Source organism: Strigops habroptila, chromosome 3 (assembly GCF_004027225.2).
Source record: "Strigops habroptila isolate Jane chromosome 3, bStrHab1.2.pri, whole genome shotgun sequence".
NCBI lineage: Eukaryota > Metazoa > Chordata > Aves > Psittaciformes > Psittacidae > Strigops > Strigops habroptila.
The window spans coordinates 67,824,866-67,848,048 of NC_044279.2; the positions used below are offsets into that span (position 1 = coordinate 67,824,866).

The window sequence follows — 23,183 nt, forward strand, 5'->3', positions numbered from 1 at the left end:
GCAGCCTTCATTGAATAATTTTTAAATTCATTAACCACCCTTGCTGAAAAGGGTCGATTTTTAGTTGTACACGAAAGCTGTACATGAAAGTACTGCTGTCTGAGCTAAGTGTTATACAAGCACACAGGATGTATTTATTATACTGGTGGAGATTGCGGCAGCCCTGGAAAGCTCATGTGCATTTGGAAGGATGAACCTAAATGGACTTCTTGTCTTGCAGGCTGTTCCGAAGCAGGAAATTAAACTTACAAAGGGGGGAGCTTAACTGTCTAGGGGACTCAGGAAACAGGGAGAAGATTAAATTAAATCTTAATAAAGACAGGTGGCAGCAGCCTCCTCATCAAACTACAAGCTGTGCTCAGTCCTTCCCACAGGACAGGACACTAGACTTTGAATGGCTCATTCTGGCAACCCTGACTCAGGCACTTCATTTTCAGTGCAGGGCCATTTATTTGAACATTCTCCAACGCTTTTCATTTCCTTCACCAGCAAACCTCCAGAGAAGTTTGAATCCAGCAAACATGTTTTGACTTACCCCTTGAGGGCACTTCAGGACTCCATCAGAGTTATGGGTTTTGAAGAATGGGTTGTACTGCTGTTGTCTCCAGACGTTTCCCCCTTTCTTTTTTACATATTGCAGTGATCGCTATTTGCTTGCAGGTGTTCTCAGTGCAGCCATGTAGTACAGTAAATAGAATTCATATCCATAGCTGGTACCCACCTGAATGAGTCCTTGGCTGAGTAAAAAGGTATTTGTGAAAGAAATAGCAATATCTGATTGTGCAAGTTTTTGCAGATCACAGTTGCAAGTTCATGAACACCATTGCTGACCACAGTGGCCAAACATGATGCCCTCATCTTCTGTAATACTAGGCAGTTTAAGAACAGTCAACAAACATCTTTCCTCCAGCTGACAGTAACATCAGTGTCATCACACTAATCCAAATGATGAGGGATGCTACATATTCCCTGCTATCCTGAGTCACATATTTCACCAGAATGATTGTGGATTACTGGGTGACCTAGCTGGATACCGTTTCTCTGCCAGGTAGTGGTGGCATAAGGAGATACTGAGCTAACTGCAAGATGTTCTCCTTTAAGGGATTGACTTGATATCAGTATTTCAAATGCAGTATGGATTATCACAGCTTTCTGAGTCTTTCTGAAACTCAGGAGCCATCAGGGAGCTTATTCACCTACACCAGGTATAACAGTATGGAGATCATCCAGAACATGCTTTTGTAATCTGAGACAGACTCAGACCGTAGGCCCAGCTCAAGTGAAGAAAGAGGGTCTGGAAGGTACCTGTTACTGTAGAACGTGACGGTTGTATCTGTCCTATCAATATACCCAAATACTTGCGCCAGCGTGGCCATAAACATCTTCCTCAGCTGCATAAAGTATTGCCTTGCCTGCCCCATCTCTTGGTAATCTGGTCTGCTCCTCTGTCTGCTGGGACTTTAACTGACAGCACCACTGAAACAGACTGAGATTGGTGCCAAAACCATTCCTTAAGGAGTCCTTTTTTATTTGCTTTCTACACAGTTATAGTCAGTGTTTCTGTAGCATGGCCTGCCAACATGAGACCCTGTTCTTAGAACTATCTCCATCAAGAAATTCTTTCTAGTCCTTAGTGCAATACCGTGCAACTCTGCTCCCAACAGGAGCACTGGGGGACTCTAGGTCTCCTCAAGTGTTCCCACAGAAAGAAAAAGACAATTTCCTTAGGGCTTCTTAGTACATGCATACACTACGCAATGCAAAAAAAGTCTATGTGATGAAAGACATCGGGATCTCAAGTCTCAAGCTGCTTTGATTTAGATGTCATCCAGTATTTTTGTGGCTTTATTTTGTGTGAAATCTTACAGAGGGTAATGAAATCTGTGCTCTTTTGCTTAATCTGGGTATTCTGAGTCCTAAGTGAATCCTCACAGTAGCGGAAGTATTGGCCAAAATGCAAAGGGTTGTTTTTCTCACATGATGGGGTAGCAAAAAACATTTGGGAGGGTAAGTCCATATTATCGCTATTGTTACTAGTACTACTACTATTACCAATAATAATATTATAACACCAATTATTATTGTAATAACACCCATAACAAAAACAATAGTATGACTTTAGAAAATACTTCTTTCATGTTTTCTTTGAAAGGATATTTCTCAGGAAAAAATAAATTGAAAAGGAAATGTCTCTCAGAATCTATGAACAGGTTGAAAAATGCTTTCTGTGGTGATAATCCTATCATAACTTTAACTCTTGCAGACTCAAAATGCCTACTTTTTTATTCTATGTATACAAACACCATGTATAGAAGTATGATCCTTTGGAAAGTTTACACACTTGCAGACATCTGTGGACTTTAATGGGGTCACAATTCCTTTCCTGTTGAAATGCACTAACATGAAATAATCTTTGAAGGGATTACTTAAAATGTCTCACTGGAGCAGGCAACCCTAAAGGAGAAAGTCTAATAACTGATAAATGATACGTGAAATGTCACATTATTTTTTTTGACATTTTAAAGTTATTATTCTTTTTATACATTCCAGGAAACTTTGGGATACATAGACCATTTAAGACAAAGCAGTAAAGAAGCACCAGATCCAAAATAATGAAATTGTTCCAGATGTTTTGGCTGGATGGTAATGTGGATTGTGGAGAGCAGAGGTCTATGTGGCAGTACACAGAACACCTTAGAAAAGAAGCTGTGGGACAGAGATAAGGGTGGAGCCATCACAGGGCAGAAACTGGAGAATAAAAATATGAAGATGCTTATGAGTTATCTTTAGAAAGGCCCTAGTTAATACATAAATACAGACCTAAGTCCACTGTTCTACTAATGAAAGCAATGCTATTGTTCCCAGAGCTAGCTTGGACATCCTTGGCTCTAAGCATGAGTGAAACAGGAGCACCACAGCTTGCCTCTGTCTCACTCTGACATGCTTAGCTTATTTTTATGGAAATGTGTGCTGTGGGTTTGAGCCGAAACACCCGTTGTGTAAGAGCCTGTGAGTTGCTGTAGAGCTCACAGCTACTTCCCTGCATTCCCTACAGAATAAGGAGTGAATGGTTTTCGTCCTCAGAGCACTCAGAGTTCCTGAGAATGAAGCAGATCTCCACCTTAACAAGGAACAGTCTGGTAAATACTCTGTCTAAGAAGCTTTCTTCTCTGAATTTTTAGCATATGTTATTTCTGCATCAAGGATGGGGAGAAAGTGGTTCAAAGAGGTTGAGTGTCCTGGCAGAGATTATAAGGCAGATTGGTGCTGGAATGTGGATGATCATGCTGATTCCTGTAAACTGTTTCAGCCACTATCTCACAAGCCTTTTAAAGATTTAATGCAGTCTTTCAGAAGCCGTCTAAATATTGAAAGTGAAAAAGGTGCTGCTACATATTTTATGAGATTTTTTTCAACTACAGTGATAAAATTTTAAATGCTATTTCATCTTTTCTTTTCCTAGAACCACTGACACAATAATTGTTTTACAGCAATCTTAGACTCAGGATCCATTTAATAATGTAGGGAAGAGAATATAACATATGAGGGAGGCAGCAACTGAATACTGCTGTTTTCTTGGAAATTTTCCAGGAGCTCTGTTCATAGAAAAGGGTTTTTAACCCTTTATATTTTTGCTTGTTAAACTCCAGTCAGAAATTTAACAGTATATGCTTAAACCATATACATTAGACAATAATATCTGAGCACACACTAAGACCTGTTATTTTTACTGCTCCATTGTTTCCATTTCATTCTTTAAAGATTGAATAATTCAGAAATATTTTAGCCAAGTGCTTGTACCTTCCTCAGTTGAAAGTGATGGTGAGAGATACATTAAAATAGCAATTCTTTTTTTTTTTGGGGGGGGCAAAATCTAATAGACAGTTTTGCAGAATACCTTTGATTAAGTCATCTTTCTCTAACTCTGTTTATTATTATTCATTATTCCTGCTGCCTTCTCCTTACCTCTTCACTTCCACTCTGCAAGGTAACCTCCCACGCTTCCTTAATAGTAAAGACTGAGTAAACCTTTTCCATATCCCTCCGTTCTCACCTAAGCTCAGATGTGTTATATTTATAGCAAACTAAGAATCTGAATGAGATCGTTTGTTTTATAGTCTTAGATTTGCTATTAACAGGCATGTGCTATTTGTTATCCCTTAATTTGTTTTCTAACACTTTCCATAATGTTAGGAGAGACCCTAAAATGAGTTAGTAAGTCAGCGGACCAATCAGCAATGCTCCTGAAAGGGACAGGTTTATTACAAACAAACAACAACAGGGTCTGCTTGAAACAGAAATACTTAAGGGCTCAATTTCTATCTCAAAATCAAACAATTTCTATTGTATTTTGAATAGATCATTAGGAAAACTGAGCTGTTATGCTTTTAAAAATGGAAGAGAATGACTGCTACTGAAACAGAAATCATTATTTCTTGGTTTCAACTGAAATAAATTATGTTATTAGCAGATTCGTGCACTGACTGCGTTCATCACTCAGATGAATTGACAACATGAGCTTCTTCCATAATATATAGGTGGTTTTGAAAATGTGAATGGCCGATGTGAGAAAAACCCACATGATTATTTAGACATCTGAAAAAAATTTTATTAGTAACTGAATAAAGATCAACACAGTGAAGCCAGTTAATATAGAAAATTCTTCTTTCCAGATATTTGATTTGTTGATTTGAATTTTTAATACAGGAATGTGCTAATAACTGTATAGATCATCCAACTTATGTAACTGCAACATAATTGGTTCCAAAATTATAACAAAACCAAAGCAAAACTGCTCCCCTTGTATTTCCCATTTTATTTTGTGGAATCATATTTTCAATACTGATTAGCCTGATAAAATTCTTAGTCTAACTTTTGAAAAAAATGTGTTCACTTGCAGAGGTGTTTGTAAAGCAGAGGCTTAAGCACAGACAGGTTCTAATTTTGTATCCTGTTTCATAACAATAACTATAACTGAAATTTAAGCTTTTCTGTGTGCACTCTATAGCTAACCACAAGTAAAATTTAGTCTGTGTATCATCACTGTATCTGTCTCTCAAAAACTAAATACACGTGAAATGATTAAAATAAAACCCAAATGCAACACAAATCAGAAGTTATCAAAGGAATATAAACTTGCTGCTCTGAAATACTAACCTATCTCTGATTAACAGTGTTTTAGTTATTGTTGAGAAGCGCTTACGGAGCTTCAAGGCTGTTTCTGCTCTTCACGCTGTCCTCCCAGTGAGCAGGCACAAGAACTTGGTTGTCTACTGTGGTTAAACCATGACAAGGAGCATTGACTTAGCTACATTGGGATGTTCTAGAACTTTTGAAGCTGATGCAAAATCTAAGAGCAGTAAAGGGGTTAAGCGAAGTGGCTCGTTATAGTCAATTTTATATAGTGTCAGTGAAAAGTAATGGAATCATCTTATAACAAATTTAAGCAAAAGTAGTACAATTCAGGTCAATTGAATTTGTGGAAAACTGATCTCATGTGACTTAATTAACTTTTTGTCTTTTATGATTTTCATAGAAATGATTGTGTCTGTGTCCCACATCTGGACCTCTGCAGGGCTGTTTGACCTAGTTAGATCAAGGAACATGAATAATACGAAAATCAGTATAGCGCATATCAAGTGATTGCCCAAGTCAGAGATACCAAACTGTAATTGTAAATGGAGAATATTATCTTATGGACAGCTCCTGTGAGTCTTTGGAAAGACAAGTTTTCGAAGGAAATCAGAAAACGTTGTTGCTTTAGTCTTTGGCAATAAAAAATTCCAGGGAGTCCTTTAAAAATATAGCAGATAACTCTCTGATACAAAGCAATTTCAGCCACTTAATAATCTGAGTCCATTCAACAACACAGTCATACATAAAGCTACATGTTCTGATACTAAGAAAATAGTTTACATTTGCAGAAGAAGTATTAAAGGCTAAAATGCAATCTAGATGCCTAATTCCCTTGGCCAGCACCCTGTTAACAGAGGAACACTGATGATCTGTTCAATCCAAAATATTTTGATTTTCTTTCCAGTTTGGTTATGATGAATGCCAACAGTGATGAGGTACTTTGTAGTGTTACCTGTGGACCTGGACCTTTCTAGTGTGGTGTTATGAGTACTGTGTACAGAATGGAGATTTGTGCTCTAATAACAATTTCTAAAAACAGACTTTTTGGCTCTGTCCCATTATTTATCTGGCAGTAGGAGGAAACATTCTGGGATCTCAGATTCTTATTTCAGCTTAAATAGAAATAAAATGCATGTGGGTGGGTGTGAAGAGCCCATAATGTGTATGCTGCTTACTAGCAGTACACTGATTTATGAGGAAAGAAATACTTTAGTAGCTGTGATTTATTTCCCATTTCAGATATTTATATGCCTGGTGCAGAAGTTAACTGGATGTATTCATTAAACACCTTTGTTTCAAAAGGGCCTCAGCCTAAGGCTATGCACCTAGTATTTACGGATCCAGTGACTGCACACACAAATCATGTATCTCTGCTGAATCTAGATTTAATCTGTTTAACATTTTTCTAACTTGCTTTCTCACTCAGATTCAATTCATTCAAGGGACCCTATGCAGAATACCCTGAAGCCCTCTAGATTTGTGGCTGCAGGAACTTGTTCACCTGGAGCAAAATGTAGGGATGCAGACTATGGGGCAACATCCATGATAAATCAGTGGAAGTTCTGGACATTTCAAGGTGCCTAAGACTTCTAAAAAGATTAGGTGTCTGCCCAACTCTGACATTTGTGGGTCATTGCATTTGTGTATGCGTTTCTATTTGTGTCCCTCTTTATATGACAGAGTGGTCAGAGTGGTTAAGAATGGGATGGAAATTTTAGTATCTATCATATCAAATAATCCCCAAGAAAGACTTTATGATCACTGGAAAGAAATAGATACTTCCACTCATTCCTAGGTACATGTGTAAAATGAGGCACTTGAGTCATTGTCTAGACATTCCTGGTTTTTTCTGCTGACTATAATGGACATCAATAAAAAAGAAGACCTAAGCCTTGGTGATGGCTGAAGTTAGGAAGATGAAACCTACATTGGGTGGCGATTTCCTAGCAAAGTACAGCCAGCATTCAGGTACACTAGAGAGCCATGGTCAAAATCCCTGAAGGCCCAGGCTGTCTGGTACATTAAAATATTGGGCTTCCTACAGAGTATGACTGTAACTGCTTAGAAAACAGTAACAGAAAGAAAAGAATAACCTCAGCATTTATGACAGATAAGAGGAAGACCTGCTACAGTGAAAGAGCTCACGGTGTGCTTGGTTTTAAACAGATGAATAATTAGATTCCTCTTCAGCAATGTACTGAAGCACACATTTAGCAGTAACGTCAGCATTGGCCAATGCACTTTAAGACAATTTGCATGAAGTTAGGTAAGTGGCTTAAGTACTTTGCTAAATCATGACCACAGGGCAAGAGACAATTCCCACTTTACATACTGTGCAGCTAATAGCTTTTCTGGTCTCTGTAATGGAGTTCTACAGACACAAAAGACAAATTAAAAAAAAAAAAAACACCACCATAATGACAAAGCACTTAGTGCTGCAGTATTATATCTTCCCATGATGGAATTCCTGTAAAAGGGCAGCTAATCAGTTCATCTACTTCCAGGAAAAAAAAATCTCTTCAGAAGAAAACCAAAACTCAACTGCACAAAAAACCCAATGACTATTTTGTCTGTTTGCTATTCTGAAGTAAGTGAGTAGCTTACAGTTGGACAAAGTAAGGCACTACTGTCACACTCACTTCTTAAATGGTGGTACAGTTATAGAAGAGATGTTATTAAATGGCTACCAAAGCATAAGGAGCTGGTTAAACAGATGAAAATCTGTTTCTTGTCCCATTAACACTAGGTTAACCATTCATCATAAGGTGAAAAAGATACCTTAACCCTGCTGAAGCCTATTGGCAGATTGCCATTGATTGCCACAGCCTAAAATTGTATCTCATTAATATTTCTGAGCAAAAAATATCAAAAGGATTAATGAAAGCCTCTGTCAGAGACTGAGTAGATTTCTATCTTCGTTATTGTACTCAAATCCTAGTCTCTGTAAATGTAAATGTTGTCAGAAAAGCATGAGGATAACTTTTAATTAACTGAAAGGTATACTATTATGTCAATTTTATTATAAAGCTGTTATTTTTGACCCTTTTAATATTACCATTGGTATTAACATTGAAGGGGTACCCTAAACATAAATTTGTAAATAAGGTCATAAAAGTGTGCCTGAGCTAAGCTGAGTTTTCTCTCAGTGTAAGAGAATACAGTGAACACTGTTAAAACCAGCCAGTGCCACACAAATAAACCAAACCCATTGCTTTATACACAATACACTCCAACAAGTGTGTAAAATCATTTAAAACTAGCCTGATGATATTTACTGAAGTGTAAAGGTGGGTGTGTTCTTCCTGGTTCTTGCCTTAGTTTTAATTACTTTCAGTGCTGGATCAATTTTTTTCCAATGACACCATAAAGCTGGAGAGCAACCTCAGTGCCTCCAGGAGCTTGTCCTCCTGGGCAGCCAGGTTAGCAGTCAGTCAGTGAAGCTTTTTGTATCTTTCCTTTTCTTGCAGTTCCCTGTGCCTGGGCCCACTGCAGATACTGATCAAAACTTTGGCCTTGTGCCACTACCAGGGAAAGGAAAATACTCTTGGTAAGCTAGTGAGAGGTTAAATAACCACCAAAGCAAAATCCATATTCTGGCGTTTATTTTTCAAGGCTTTTCACTAGAGTTTGTTTTTGTGTTCACCATCCAGAAAATACATTTTTAGAACAAACAAAAATCGTCTCCCTGCTGTAACCAGCCCAAATGGGAGAGGATGTTCTTAAATTTTATTTTTAATCCAGCTTGCTCTTTCCTTTAAAAGCTCACTTTAAACAGTCAAATAACACAAACGGCTCGTTATCCGTTTTATGATTGTGCCTCTCATCTGTCACTGCTGCTAACATCATATGGCAGTGTCCTGTTGCAGTTTAACTCGCCTGTGTATGGATGGTTTCATTACTAGTGAGGAATATAAAATCAGGGAACCCAAACCAGTTATATTACTGAATCATGGGTTTACTACCTAATGCATGTTTTTCAAGTAAAGCTTTTTTTTTAAGAGTACTATCAATCATCTTCATAGTAAAGACATCTTTTCCATTGGTCTCCCCGCTAGAGTTGTGCAGGTACCATAGAGCATGAAATAGGTTTTTAAGGTGTTTGGGAACTCCCTGGAGGAGCTGATCTTTCTGTACTTACTTGATGTCATACCTTAAAACTGTTTAACTGTTTTAGAAAGTTTATCTGGAGGTTAGATGTTATTTTGAAGCAGTTTCTAAAAGCTGTTCAGGGGCTGCAGTGCTAGAAATCATCTGTATGAAGCTGTATTAATGGGCTGAGCACAGGTGAGACATTCAAAGTTGCAATGTACCAAAAATCATCATCAGAGCTTTGGCTGTGCATAGAGTAATATGTCTGCACAGCTAATCTGACTTTCAAGACTTGTAGATTTAATCTTCAATTCTAGTTTATATTTAAAACGTCAGCTGAATTTTACCAGTATGCTGGAAATGTTTAATCTCACTTTTTTATCACTGAGAACACATTGCTGGTAATTTAGGGCTTAGTTAGCTTCCAAGAATTGCTTTATGTCACTGAAGATTATTGGATATATTCAGTCAGCATAAATTCCACCTTAGCCTCTAGGCTAAGAGTTTTTGACAGGCTGGATCTTGAAAGCTCCTAATTCAGTGCCTTCCACCCTGTGAATTGTTTTGTCCTCCTATATAGGTGCAATTTAGGGCTTCAAAATATTGCCCTTTCTTCTTTCAAACCAAAGAGAGAAAAATATGGTCTTTATAAAGAGGTGTTTCTTGTAATCTGTGCATCCACCATGAATAATTGTTTCTGTGTAATAGTCAAAGTTTCCACTTGTAAATCTTCATAAGAAGTTTCTCCAAGAGGACTGAGAAGGCTAAGACAGATGAAAGTAGAAGAAAAAAAAGTCTTTCTGTTCCAGAATTTCAAAGATTACCAAGAAAAGGTGATGACAGGTAGTTTCTCAGTCTGGTATGGAGTGAAATAAGTTTCTGCTAATACAGATCTCCTAAAGCAGGTTTTCTAGGGAATTGTGGCTCATCGCAGCTGATCAGTAGTGTAGAGTTGGTTTGGAAGTTGCTACTCAGGGGAGTTTGTGTGCATGAAGGGGACAAAGGCAGCATCAGATGTACTGGGTGGCTTTTAGTGTGGTGTGGCTCACAGAGATATTGTCTGCTCCTGGAAATAGAACCAGGATTTCACAGTGGTACCAAGATACCTGAAATGAAAAAATTTTGTTTACATTAAGAAGCATGGTATAGACAGGATTTCAGTTTTCCAGATCATTTGCATAGCACCATGTAAAGTAAATTCAGTTGCAGGCTAAATTTCTTAGCAGTGCTAAAAATCACGTGGGCAGCCCCTTGCTCCTAATTTTCTAAGTTGTTCTTTTTTTTTAATGAGCTTGTGTCAGTAATGGTGGGAGGCTTTTTGTGGGTTTTTTTGTTAAAGAATATTTCATCTTGCATAGATAAGTCTGGAAAAAACACAAGGAAGCAGGCTGCTAGGTTTCAGATGAGGAGAAAAAGAATGTGGCTGAGTCATCTACCAGAATTTGTCCTTAGATAACCTCCAAAATGCTCCCAGTTTTCTAAGGAAAGGACTGTGAAGATGTGATTGCTCAATAAGACAACAGTATTTTAACTCCCAAACAAAATAGTTTGTAACTTAAATGAAGAAGTCTGAAAAATGAGAAAAAGAGGACATTTTCATTAACAAGTGTCCAATGATGATCCAATTGAAAATTAGATACACACTGGCAAAACTTCACTCAAGGGGAAAAAAGTCACCTGCTTCATTACAAGAGCTCTTCCACTGCTCTTTTCTTCCCTTAATTTCTTAGTAGGAAATAAACCCCCTGAAAATATATGAACTGGCCCATCAAATTGCAGTATGGGGTAGGGCCAGCAAGTTGTGCTACTGTGTAGGATACCCATGTTCAGAAATGACAGTGAGAGCTTCAGAACTTTGCTTGAAGGACATAGAGCCTTTGTCTAAACCATGGCATAGGCAGTGGACCACAGACTTGGACATTTTCTGGGTGTCTGCTTGACCATCCTTCTACTTTCTTCTCATGAGCTGGTTTAATTGCCAAGGGAAAGCAGGTGGCACTGGAGCTGTGTAACTTCTTCGGGCTTCCTTCTTTCCCAGCCAGCTGGGGTACACTGTAGGAAGAAGAGTGGCAAATTATGTTCCTCTTACTTCATGGGAAACAGTCTAGAGGAGCTTGTGCTAGAAGGAACACTTCCCGCTAATCTCTTGCAGGCTATGGTGGGGGGAAGGTGATAGAAAAGAAAGGATTTTGGCTGAAAAATTACTACAAAAATGGACTTTAGCAGATATTTGAAAGAAACAAGATTTTATGGTTAATGTTTCTTGCTTCTGCTCCTTTTTAGTGGTCAGATTACAGAATTTCATTTTCTTTTGACTACTTTCAGTGTAAGTGCCTAATTGAAGACCTGGCACTGTAACAAATCTGAAAAAGTGAGAAGAATGTACATTTCTTCCTTTTATAACTAGTAAAAGAAGAAATAAAAAAGCAAAGACAAAAATGTAAAAAAATGTGGGGGAACATAAACCAAGTTTTAAATAAAAATAGATTCTGATTTCCAAATATATGAGGAGAATTTGATTCAACAGCTACCTCGATATGTGCCACTTTGTTACACCGGAGTGATTTAAACCAAAATAGATTGATCCAGAACTGCAAGCTTCTAAAGCTGAGTATCACTTTTATAGGGATTTTAATATGTCCAGTATGCAGCAGTAATGACTCGTTTAGAGCCTGGAAGCCATGTCCACTGTCAAAACACTGTGGATAGGACTTGCGTGTGAAAGATATTTTTCATAGTCACTCTTTCCACCATTAGTTAACCCCTTTCACTTTGAATTCCCCTGTGTGGAGGTCAAAAAAAGTATAATTCACAAGTCAATATGTACAGTACAAAAGAATCTAATTAATGAGGAGACAGCAAAAGGAACTACCAGGACTGTACATCCTTTAATAAGTAACTTCTAGTGTACACTTAATGCTGAAATGTGTACAAAAGGATTTTTAATACCTGCTTCTTGCAGGAATTTCAACCACAGTACACAAGGGCCCCACTCTCTTCATTGTGAATTAGAGAGTGCAATATAACATGCTATTCCCTCTTGCTGACTGCTTGCAATTACCTTTATTTATTTGGGATCACTGAAGTAAAGCATTTCATATGAATCATGATTGTTCATTTGTTATACTGCAGTGGGATAAATGAAGACCTATTTATTTTTTCTGGACAGGCAAGGAAAACATATACTTAAAATCCACTGACTTTGCAGGGATGCTGTCCATTGATTCTGGCATATGCTGAACTTAAAAAACTGTGGAAGTTATGAACCCAGTTTGGGAGCTTTTGCAAATCTCCATAGGCATCTGCCTGCATCTTTAAATGTCAGGTACTGTTGTAAATGTGGTCATCAGTGAACTGCCAAAGGCAACATGGGAAAACCATCAGGCACCAAACCTCAGTTCCCTTGTATTGCAGGCTAGTGCTTTAACAACTTCTTTAATATTTGCAGATTTGCAGTACATATATACTGACATAGCCAGGAATTTAAGATGGTTTAAAAAAATCTTGATCTAAGCAGTCCTCACTGTAATTGGACATGGGGTATGGTAGAGTCGTTTGGTGATTACGGCATCATGATACCACGTAATTTTTCAAGCTTGTAAAATTTGTATTGCCTTGGTAACAGGTAGCTCTCAATTGCTTTCAGCCAGTTAAATGACTTCTTAATTTTCAGTTGGTTTCCATTGTTGGGTTGATGCCAATAGTACAATTTAAAATCTGTTTTGTGACTATGCATGTGAATGTGAAAGTAATTGATATCACTTAAATCAGCAAAAAGACATCTATGTATGCCTCTGATTAAATAATTTGAAATGATTTTCCCTTTGGTTGTAATCAGCACATTATGAAATCTGCAGCTAGGTGGTGAGAAGGAAAGAGATGCTGCTGGATGTGGAAATGCATAACGTGCTATGTCTGTATTGCAAGTTTTTTTGAGAATATATTTGAAGGGATATTGCTCATGGGTTGGGGTTTTGTTTTTTTTTTTATTTGAACAGCGAAACAAAATGTTTTACTTGTTAGATCTGCATAACTCTGTGAGAAAGAAGAAATAGCCAGTGGCTAACGTGCAACAAAACAGCGAACGTGAGGCCAGCTAGTTTGCCGCCAGTAGGCTTTGCTCTGTCCAAATGATTCTAAGCATCCAGGTAATGAATGTTACCAGAAGCCTTCGGTAATAGATAAGGGAACAAATCAGCTGCATGCTCAGCTCTGGAGGTTAATGGGCAGATACAGTGGCTGTTCTGCTGTGAACAGGAGATGTTTGCTCCATGCACAGGTGTGGAGTTGTGGAATTTGAGGTTATAAACCAACAGTTGTAAACCGACCTTGGCTAGCTAATCTAGTTGAATTAGTTTCCCTGATGCCATGCTCTTGCCAGTGGAGGGCTGTATGTCAATCCTATCGAGTCCTTTCCTACCCAAAATGATCCTCTCTGAGGAAACGTGTGCAGCCCCTCGTGGTAAGATATTGTGGTAATCAGGAGGGGTAGGAAAGTGGTGGGCATACAAACCATGCATGAGAATGCAACACTCCCCACTGGATATTCTGGAAGGACAGTTGCACAAAAACTGGTAATATTGAGAAGAAAGCAATAGTGATGAACTTTGCCTAGAACTACCATTTGTGGGATTAAACAGTGAGCAGCTGACTCCCAAGACATTTTTGAGAAAAGGAGGTGGGTTGAATTGTAGCAGAAGCATGAAAATCTGAAACATAGGGCACAGACCTTGGTGTGAGAAGTGGTACCAAATCTCCACTCAATTTGAAACCAGGTTTGGCACTGCTGAAGTTGCCCCAGCAGCGCCATGACTTCTCTCTGCGCCTGGTGGACCATCCTCCCTGTTGGAAGCTGTGTGTAACCTGCACCCAACTACTGGATTGATGAAAGGCTGCCCAAGGATTTTGTGAATGCTCCATCGCTGGTAGTATTCAAGGGCAAATTGGACAGAGCCTTGTGCAACCTGGTCTAGTGAGAGGGATCTCTGCCTATGGAAGGAGAGTTGGAACTAGATGATCTTAAGGTCCTTTCCAGTCCAAACCATTCTATGTTCTATGATATGGTGCACCAAGTAGGGACCCGCATTTGGAGCATGCATATGTAACCTTGGGGGGTGTTTTCTTGCTAAAATGAAGATGAGTGGGTTGTAGGGAGCTTAGGCATGTGTAATGCTCAAGCACCCACACTGAAATAAAAGGGCACAGGTATCCATAACCACACATCCTCTGAGGGAGGCTGGCGACCACGTGAGTGCTTAACTGTATGCATGGGTGGGAAGGGGGAAGGATTTTAGAACTTTCTGAGATTAATTCTAGGAGGTTGTTTAGAAAATTAGGGTGCTTACTGGCAGTATTGAAGTGCTTAGTGTTGTGGTTTGTCTGTTGTACTGCTGATAGAAATGTTGAATGTTATAGATTACTCACTGCTGGTTATTTTTATGTTGTCAGCAAATAAAAACTCTTCCATTGAGTCATGTGAGTGGAACAGTTTTTTCCCCGTGACAACTCACCTTCTAAATATGAAGATTCAGAAGTAAAATATAAATAGAAAGTAGAAATTGGTCTAAGATGCATACCAGCTGAATTCCAGTGAAAACCACTAGCACCATTCAGTTAACAATATTCCACAAGAATAAATGAAAAAAACCAACAAGGAAACCACTGCATTCTGTACAACAATGATGGGAAATCACAGTCATATTTAAGATTTGCAACAAACATAAATGGCTAATACATTCAAGTCCAATCCTGAACTTGGAACACAGATCTCTCTCTCTTGCCCACAAGAAAACCTGAATGATTTATTAGTGATAAAAGATAAAACAGAACAGAGTCCTAGCTTTAAATAGTAATTTCTGTTTAAATAAGATTATAGACCACACGGTATGATTGTTGTACAATGTGGTTTCCACAACTTTAAAAGTTACACATATTCAAAATATTTTCTTGGCATTTGAAGAACTTTCTCAGATTTGTTTTAAAACTAAATCCAGTTCCTCTCTGATAAAGCAATTAAGGAAAACTTAAATTCTATTAGCTCTATGTCAGATTAAATTATCACAGCTCCTCCCTAAGTGTACCTTGCAAATTAATTACATTAGAAGACAGTGAATGAGATAATTTCTTACCTTTCTGGGGTTTTTTTCCAGAAGTGTACTTTGGTTTTGGATATATCTATTTTACTTTTTTAAGATCAATAAAATATATATAGTTTTCTTTAAAAATGCTTTGTGATCTGAATTACTTGAAATGGTCATAAACATAAAGGATTAATTGTAGTAAGGCTTCTACCTCTGTTGGCATATGATCTTATTTCCTAACATACAGATACACCTTATATCACCAATATGCCTTAGGAAGCTCTTTTGCTCTTGATTTAGAATTAATTGCCTTAGATCCTTGGGCCAGACTTTGAGAGATATTTAGGTGTTAACACTGGATTCACATCCAGTGGATTTCACAGAAGTGCTTAATTATTTTACTTTCTTAACTTTTCTGTGCATTCTTTAAAAACCTAATGGATACTTCTTTGCAACTTTAAAGATGTAGATATTCATAAGCACACATTTAGCCTTCAGAGCACTCTGGGCTCTAAGTGCATGCATAATAATTGGATCAGAGGATAATGCCTTCAGAAGAAAACTTATAGCATAATCAGCTGAATCAGGAATTAAGGCCAGACCAACTTTTAATGGTTAGATAGCAGCTCTAGTCTCCTATATCTTTCCCATAGACTGCCCCTGTAAAGGTGCTCAGGACAAAACCACCTTATCAGCATTTGTATGCTGGGCCACTGAGATGATTCCAGGGGGCTTTGAGCACATCTGCTTCAAACTTGGGATAACACATCCTTGACCTTGTCATTTATCCCTTATGACATATCTGGCAAAGTGCTTCTAGCTTATGTCTTCTCTTCAACCCGTCTGCCGTACTCAAACAAATGACCCAGCCTAGGACACTGCCTGAGATACACTGTATATTTAGACTGATGAGAGAAAGACTCAAGGAGAAGGAAAGATAAGCCATGGGGACCCTGGTGTTCCCTAGAGGCTGTTTACCCCCAGATCTGGTAAGCCACAGGCACTATCTACTTCTTTGGAGTGTGTAACAGAGGAAGAATCTCCTTAATCCTCAAGGAGACTGCTAGACCTGGGCTTACTGGCAATGCCTGCCATCACTATCCTTCTGAGCAGCCTCTTTCTTACAGGACCTAAGTCAGGCCCGGAATAAATACTGTGTTAAATACCAGGTGGCTAGAAATCATAGAATCATAGAATAGTTAAGGGTTGGAAAAGACCTTAAGGTCAGCTAGTTCCAATCCCCCTGACATGGGCAGGGACAACTCGTACTAAAACATGTTGCCCAAGGCTCTGTCCAGCCTGGCCTTGAACACCTCCAGGGATGGAACATTCACAACCTGCTTGGGCAACCCATTCTAGTGCCTCACCACCCTCACTGTAAAGAACTTCTTCCTTATATCTAATGAGTTCCTTTCAGGGCTTCGTCCATGTTTCAAGACAAGGGAAGGGGCTCACCTCACAAGTACTTTCCCCAAGGCACTGAAAGAGAAGACAATGCAAAAACCACACAGATTATCCATGGCATTTGGCTGGTTGCATGGGAACAAAGTGTCCTGTGGGAGAGCAAGAGCAAAGCTGACAGACCCCAGGGCAGCTTAAACTCGTGAGTGAGGCGTCAAGCTGGATTACATCAATACCACTCCGCTTGGCGACAACAGGGTGGGGGCTAGCCCTGGCTCTGACTGTGGCACCAACAGGGTGAGGACTAGCACTGGCTCTGACTGTGGCACTGCATATGGTCTTTCCTAATCAGAATCTTGGCTGGTGGTCCTTTGTGAGGAGACCACCTCTGAGCTGTCTGCTATAGCATTACACAAGAGGAGACCATGGGAGGTCTGGTGCTGGGGAGTGTTTGTGCTGCCTTGTGGAAGAGGTTTTGGGAGACTGAGGAAGATGAAAGCAGTGGTCCAGGTCTTCTGGAGCATCTGAGGTTGTCCACAAAGGATATCCTAAGGATCCTCTCTTCGTGGGCTTCTCCATTGGTTTCCCAACTCAGATGCTTTTCTAGCACACTGGGCTTGCTTCTGAGGCAGGATAGAAAGGAGAGGTGACTTGAGGGCAGCGCTGCATACTCTGTAAGAGCCTAGATCACTTACAGCCATCCTGCATTTTGTCTCATCTAATTTGTTCATGTGTGTTTATGGTAACAAGTCAGCAAAGAACTTGCATGGATGAGATCTGCTGGAAAAGACTTAACCTTTGGGATGTGACTTCCTGGGACTGTTGTCCTGTCATCAGTAATAGCATGACACCTGAAAAGTGCAGCACCTCAGAAGTGGTCCTTAGCATTTCATAGATGAATATGAAAAGATCCCAGACTTTCAGTCCTCACACACTAATGTATTTAACATTCATTTACACTGTCATTATAGACCTGTTGTCGTCAGATGCTGGAATCTAGAGGGATTAATTTTGTACAGAAGAGGAAACATCTGGTGGCGTCAAGTATCGCGTGCAGCTCTGCACTTTTACAAAGAGCAGACATGGAGTCCTGCTTCCTGCTGTGTTCAGACAAAATTGTTTACATGCTTGTACTTTCAAGACTTTGCCAACAGTTTGGTTCAAAAGCTTTCCCTCTCATATTTTTCTTGTTGTGAATGCAGCCCAGGCTTTCTGGTTGCCTCTCCTCTGTCTCTGTTAGCTCTTGCACTGACTGATGCATACTCTCTGTCCAGATTAACCCTTTGTGAGTCTCTATTTTGGATTTTGGTTCATATTGTTCCAGCTAATTAGAGCAGGCTCAGCACTGTGTGAAAAGTTTTATAGTAGAAAAAAAAAGTGGATTTCAAAAGGAGGAAAAGGAGCAGGAGGGTTAGGAGAAGGAAGAGGACAGTCTGACATCTACAGCCATGATACGCTGATGTTTATTTGTCCTGTTTTGAACTGCGTTTGAGGCTACTCAGTTCTAGAAAAGAAACTTTTTTTTTTCTTTCTTTTTTTTAGCAGTTGAAAGTAAGATTGGCTGTTACACTTGACACTTTATGCTTGAAACTGTTCACAGAATATGAGGTAGCTCGTATTCTAACTTTCAGTGCTGTTTATCTCAAACTGTACCTCATATTCTATGAACACCTTCATCACTGTTTTTTCTTTTGCTCTCATCTCTGCTAATCAACTGCTCCTTATATAATGTATACTGTAATGAAAATACATGACACAGGCTGCTGTAAGAAACAGATCATGAACCCTTTGGGCCACTCATCTTGCACTTGCCAGTCAAGAAGCATTTTGCTTAAATAATGCACATTGTGTTCATTCTGCCTTCAATTAGAGTAACCAGGTAAGGTAATTGGGCACCTAGCAAAGTGGCAGCTGCAGGCAGTAATCATAGCTCCAGCACCTGCTCCCATGGCAACTGATGTGTTTACAATCAGACAAGAACACAACATTTCCTTCCTTCTACACAGGAGAGAAAAGAAAGGTTTTAGAGCTACAGCAAAAGAGAGGGATTTACAAGGATAAATGTTTAAGCAGGGGATTCAGAGAAACAGTTTGTTCTTTGGAGTGAAAACTTAGGGGATAATGGGTTGTTATCAGACAACAATTAAGCATCTTCACCTCTCAAACTCAGCTTGCAGTAGACAGCTCTCAGATCTCATCCCCTTTTAAACTAAACTCCTTGAGAGAAAGAGGAGGCAGGAGGGATTCCAAAAGTTACTGCTCCAGCACTCCTTCTACAGATGTCACTAGTGCAGCTTCAGAAGCACCATGTTTACAGAATGCTTTGAAACAACTATTTTTTTAGAAGTTACAAAATATTCCTTCAAAGATCCTGTGAAAAAAATGTCATTGCTACCAGCTTTGCCTGAGTGGCTGTGTTAGGGCTGAGATGTCTGCAGCATCTAGTCGTGCATTGTCAAGAGGCAGACAGAGGGGTGGGTGCAAGTTTAGGGCCTGATCTATGTATGTACAGGAAAATTACAGGACCTTTTACCTTTCCTCATCTTCTCAAGAACTCAGCATCCTCTGCTTCTCCTGCAGTAGATCCAAGGCAGACAATACATAAGCACTACTTTCTTTTTCTTGCCTGCACATATTTTAGATTTAAACAGAAGAGTGACCTGACTATGCTGGGAGTTAAGGGCAAATGTATGCCTGATCATGACAGTGGATTAGGAAAAACAAGTACAAAACAAATACTGCTGAAATTCTAGGAAAACCAGTCAGATGTAGCAGAGTTAATCTTGCTTAAATTCTCGGATGGAATATGTAGGCATAAGAGAGCTTTAAGCTCTAGAAATATTTCCTTCAAAAAATGATGCAGTGAATGACCATCTCATAAAAACATAAATAAGCATTAAGAAATACCAGTCCTGTAGTTATTAGACTTCTCTTTTCATTCTGGGAGCTATTCATCCTAATGAACTCTTCTTCCTCCGGAGTGTGGCTCTTGGTTGACTCAGAACAGATTCAACTCATTAGACCAGCATACCTTGAACAAATAATTCATAAACACTTCCTCATCCACAAATGTCTGGACTGGTGAAATAAGCAGTTAAGACACTTCCAACACTCTGTAATAGAGCTGTGAATCCTTACAGGAAAAATTGAGACAGTGCAGCTTTAAGTTGAATATATCTTCTCCTCATTATCATGTGTTGCTTGAGATTAGAGAATTATGTATTTGAAAGCTGGACTAAACTTGGCAGTTCTGAACCAGGACAGGTGGCTGAACTAAAGCTCATAGTCTGTTTATAGCTACAGGTTACCTACTCCAAAGTTGCAAAAGATGAAGACCTGTTAGGATTTCAAAGTTCTGGATCCTCACCTGATAAATGAGGAAGAAATGATATGTCTACCTGATAGCAGGATTATGAGTGAATATGCTAAAATGTCTCAGTTTAAGACTGTGATTTATGATTTAAGCCCTGCTATTGTGATTATGTTCCCTCTCTATATATGCAAAATCACTTATGCCGGTGGGTCTGTGCTGGGGCATTGGTCTCTATCTGCAGAGATTTCATTGCCAGACTGGGTTTTAAATTTTCTGATTTGTTTCTTTGGATAAAAAGTTCAGTTATGGCCAAACAAATGGAGTACTTCAATAGGATTAAGCATATCAGGATTATACTCTACAGAAATTACCCCTGGCTCTGCCAGTATTCTTCTAGGTGACCTAGTGTATTCTTTTTTGCTTCTCTGCCTCTTTCTCAGTTTCCCCACTTATGAAATCATAGAATGGTTTGCGTTGGAAGGGACCTTAAATATCACCTAGTTCCAACCCCCTGCCATGGGCAGGGACACTAGACCAGGTTGCTCAAAGCCCCATCCAACTGGCTTGGGACACTGCCAGGGATGGGGCAGCCACAGCTTCTCTGGGCAACCTGTGCCAGTGTCTCACCACTGTAAAGAATTTCTTCCTCATATCTAATCTAAATCTACCCTCTTTCAGTTTAAAGCCATCCCTCCTTGCCCTATTACTACATGCCCTATAAAGAGTCCTTCTCCAGATTTCTTGTAGGCCCCCTTTAGGTACTGAAGGCTGCTCTAAGGTCTCCCCAGAGCCTTCTCCATGCTGAACAAGCCCAAATCTCTCAGCCTGTGTCCATAGGAAAGGTGCTCTACCCCACCGAGCATCTTCATGGCCTCCTCTGGACTTCCTCAAGCAGGTCCATGTCCCTCTTGTGTTGGGGGCCTCAGAGCTGAATGCAGTACTGCAGGTGCAGTCTCAGGAGAGTGGAGTACAGGAGGAGAATCACCTCCGTCAACCTGCTGGCCACACACCTTTTGATACAGCCCAGCATATGGCTGGCTTTCTGGGCTGCAAGTGGACACTCCTGGGTCACATCGAGCTTCTTGTCAACCAACACCACAAGTCCTTCTGCTCATGCTACCAGTCTAGTTAGTATTGTTTAAGAAAACAATGTGCACTGTAAAAGTGCTTGACTTTTTTCCCAAATCATCTGTAATTTTGAGATTATCATGATAAAAATTGAGCTCACTTTCAGATTTAATTTCTGCTATCAGAAGTGCTTTGCTGCAACTCAGAAAAGCTGTGACAGACTTGGCTTAGTGGTTGCTCATAAAACATCAGGTAAATAGAAGTAACATTAAATGAGAATTTTAGAAGTGCTGCAGCATGTAAAAGTAATAGAAGCTGTTAATATATCTATTAAAAGATTTCCTTTATGTTTTAAGCACTTTGTAGAAAGAATATTCTAGTGCAGGGTTTTTTTTAAACAAACATCAACTTTGAACAGGTTGAGTTATTTCTGCTCACTGGAAATACAATATTTCAGTGTAGTGTCCATGGGAATAATGCACAAAGAAGAATGGAAGTGTTTTTTGTCATTAAGGCAAAATGAATCCATTACCTTATTTAGGCAAAGACTTAAGATGGGCCAAAAAGAATTTATTATTATTCCCTGATGCATGGTGGACATTAGAGTAATCTGAAAAAAAGGCCCTAGAAACTACATTATAACAGAATAGTTTTCTCCATCAAAATGTTAGTATCTTGCAAATGGTACGACTTTACCAGTTTCATCCTGGAATGGAAAAATTGTGATAATTTAAAAAAGTCTTCTTACAGCATTTTCTAGAAAAAAATTGTATGTAATTTCATTACAATTTCTTTTCCAAAGCAAAGTATTCTAAAGCAAATAGTCAAAGTAAAAAAAAAAAAAAAAAAGTCAAGAATGGAACATGTTGCTTGAATGTGCATTTTCTTGGTTTGAATTTCAGTTCTGATCAATAATATGTCACATTTTAAAATGTTCTGTGAAAAATACCTTTCTGCTTAAATGATTTATGTTTTTTTCTTCAATTTGTTGGCCACTTAAGGTAGTATAATACACGCTACAGAAATAAAGGATAGTGGGGCCATTTGCTTTTTGATATCCATTTAGAGACAATTTTTATATAAGCTACCAAAATCTGAAGAAGTTTTTGGCAGCAATCAGTCCTGTAAGTGGTATGAGAAGATGATTTTTGTATACCTGTATTTGAGGAGTACAGTCTCTGCCAGACCAGAGGTGCAAGGTGCTGCTGAAGCATGCTGGACAACATAAACTGAAGCATCCACAAGGTACTCAAACAAAGCATGAAGCAGACCAGCAGAAAAAAAATAAAATGTTTATAGCGCAGCTCTTCCATGAGAATTTACTTTACCGAAATTCACACTGGATTTTTGTGACTTTTCGGGATCTCCATTTTCATGATATGAATAATTTGTAAATCTGTGCCAACACAGAGCAGGATTGTGGGAGGGGAGCCCCAGAAGAAAAATCAAAAGCATAAACCCAGTAACACTTGCACAAGTGTCTTGCCAGCTGTATGAACCCAGCTTTTTTCCTTCCAGCCCAAGTTCATTCTAAGGTTACTGTTACTCTATTGAATCAAACAGGACATTTGTGTTGCTCCCGAGCCAGATTAACAAACCAGACTGCTCAACAATTGATGCATGCCTAATTCTGTAGTAATTGAATCATGCATCTATATTCTGTGATACCAGTGCTCGGGATAATCCCAGTCGACATTTAAATGACAGAAGTACAGCTACTAAGAAAGCAATACAATTTCACTATTGTGACTCTGCTCAATATTCTCAGGAACAAGTTCATACTTTAAACAGATCAAGTAAGGAGCAGAACTCTGACCCTGGCAGGCACTGGGATAAGGGCACCGGTCTGCACCTGCTCTGCAGTACCAGCCGAGCCCTCTTTCCCGCAGAGGGCACCCTTGGACCCTCTCGGAAGGTGAAAGGATGGGTTTATTTAAGGTAAAGAGAAAAAAAAAAAAGAAAATTAAATTGTTCTTTCCCCTTTCCTCCAGAAGCTGCAGCCTGAGCAGTTATTTATGCTTGTGTGAGATTCAAACGACTTATCAATAGTTTAGCAATATTACTTCAGGCAGGTTAATGGGATCCAAGTTTAATTA

The 23,183-nt window shown here is 39.2% G+C and overlaps 1 long non-coding RNA gene across 1 annotated transcript in view; it reads left to right on the forward strand.

Moving 5' to 3' along the window:
• Nucleotides 1–3,004: 3,004 nt before the first annotated feature.
• LOC115605425 overlaps nt 3,005–23,183 on the forward strand; it is a 38,288-nt gene continuing 18,109 nt past the window's right edge. Inside the window, exon 1 of the long non-coding RNA XR_003990593.1 lies at nt 3,005–3,140. This is a non-coding gene — a long non-coding RNA (uncharacterized LOC115605425). The remainder of the gene's footprint in view (nt 3,141–23,183) is intronic.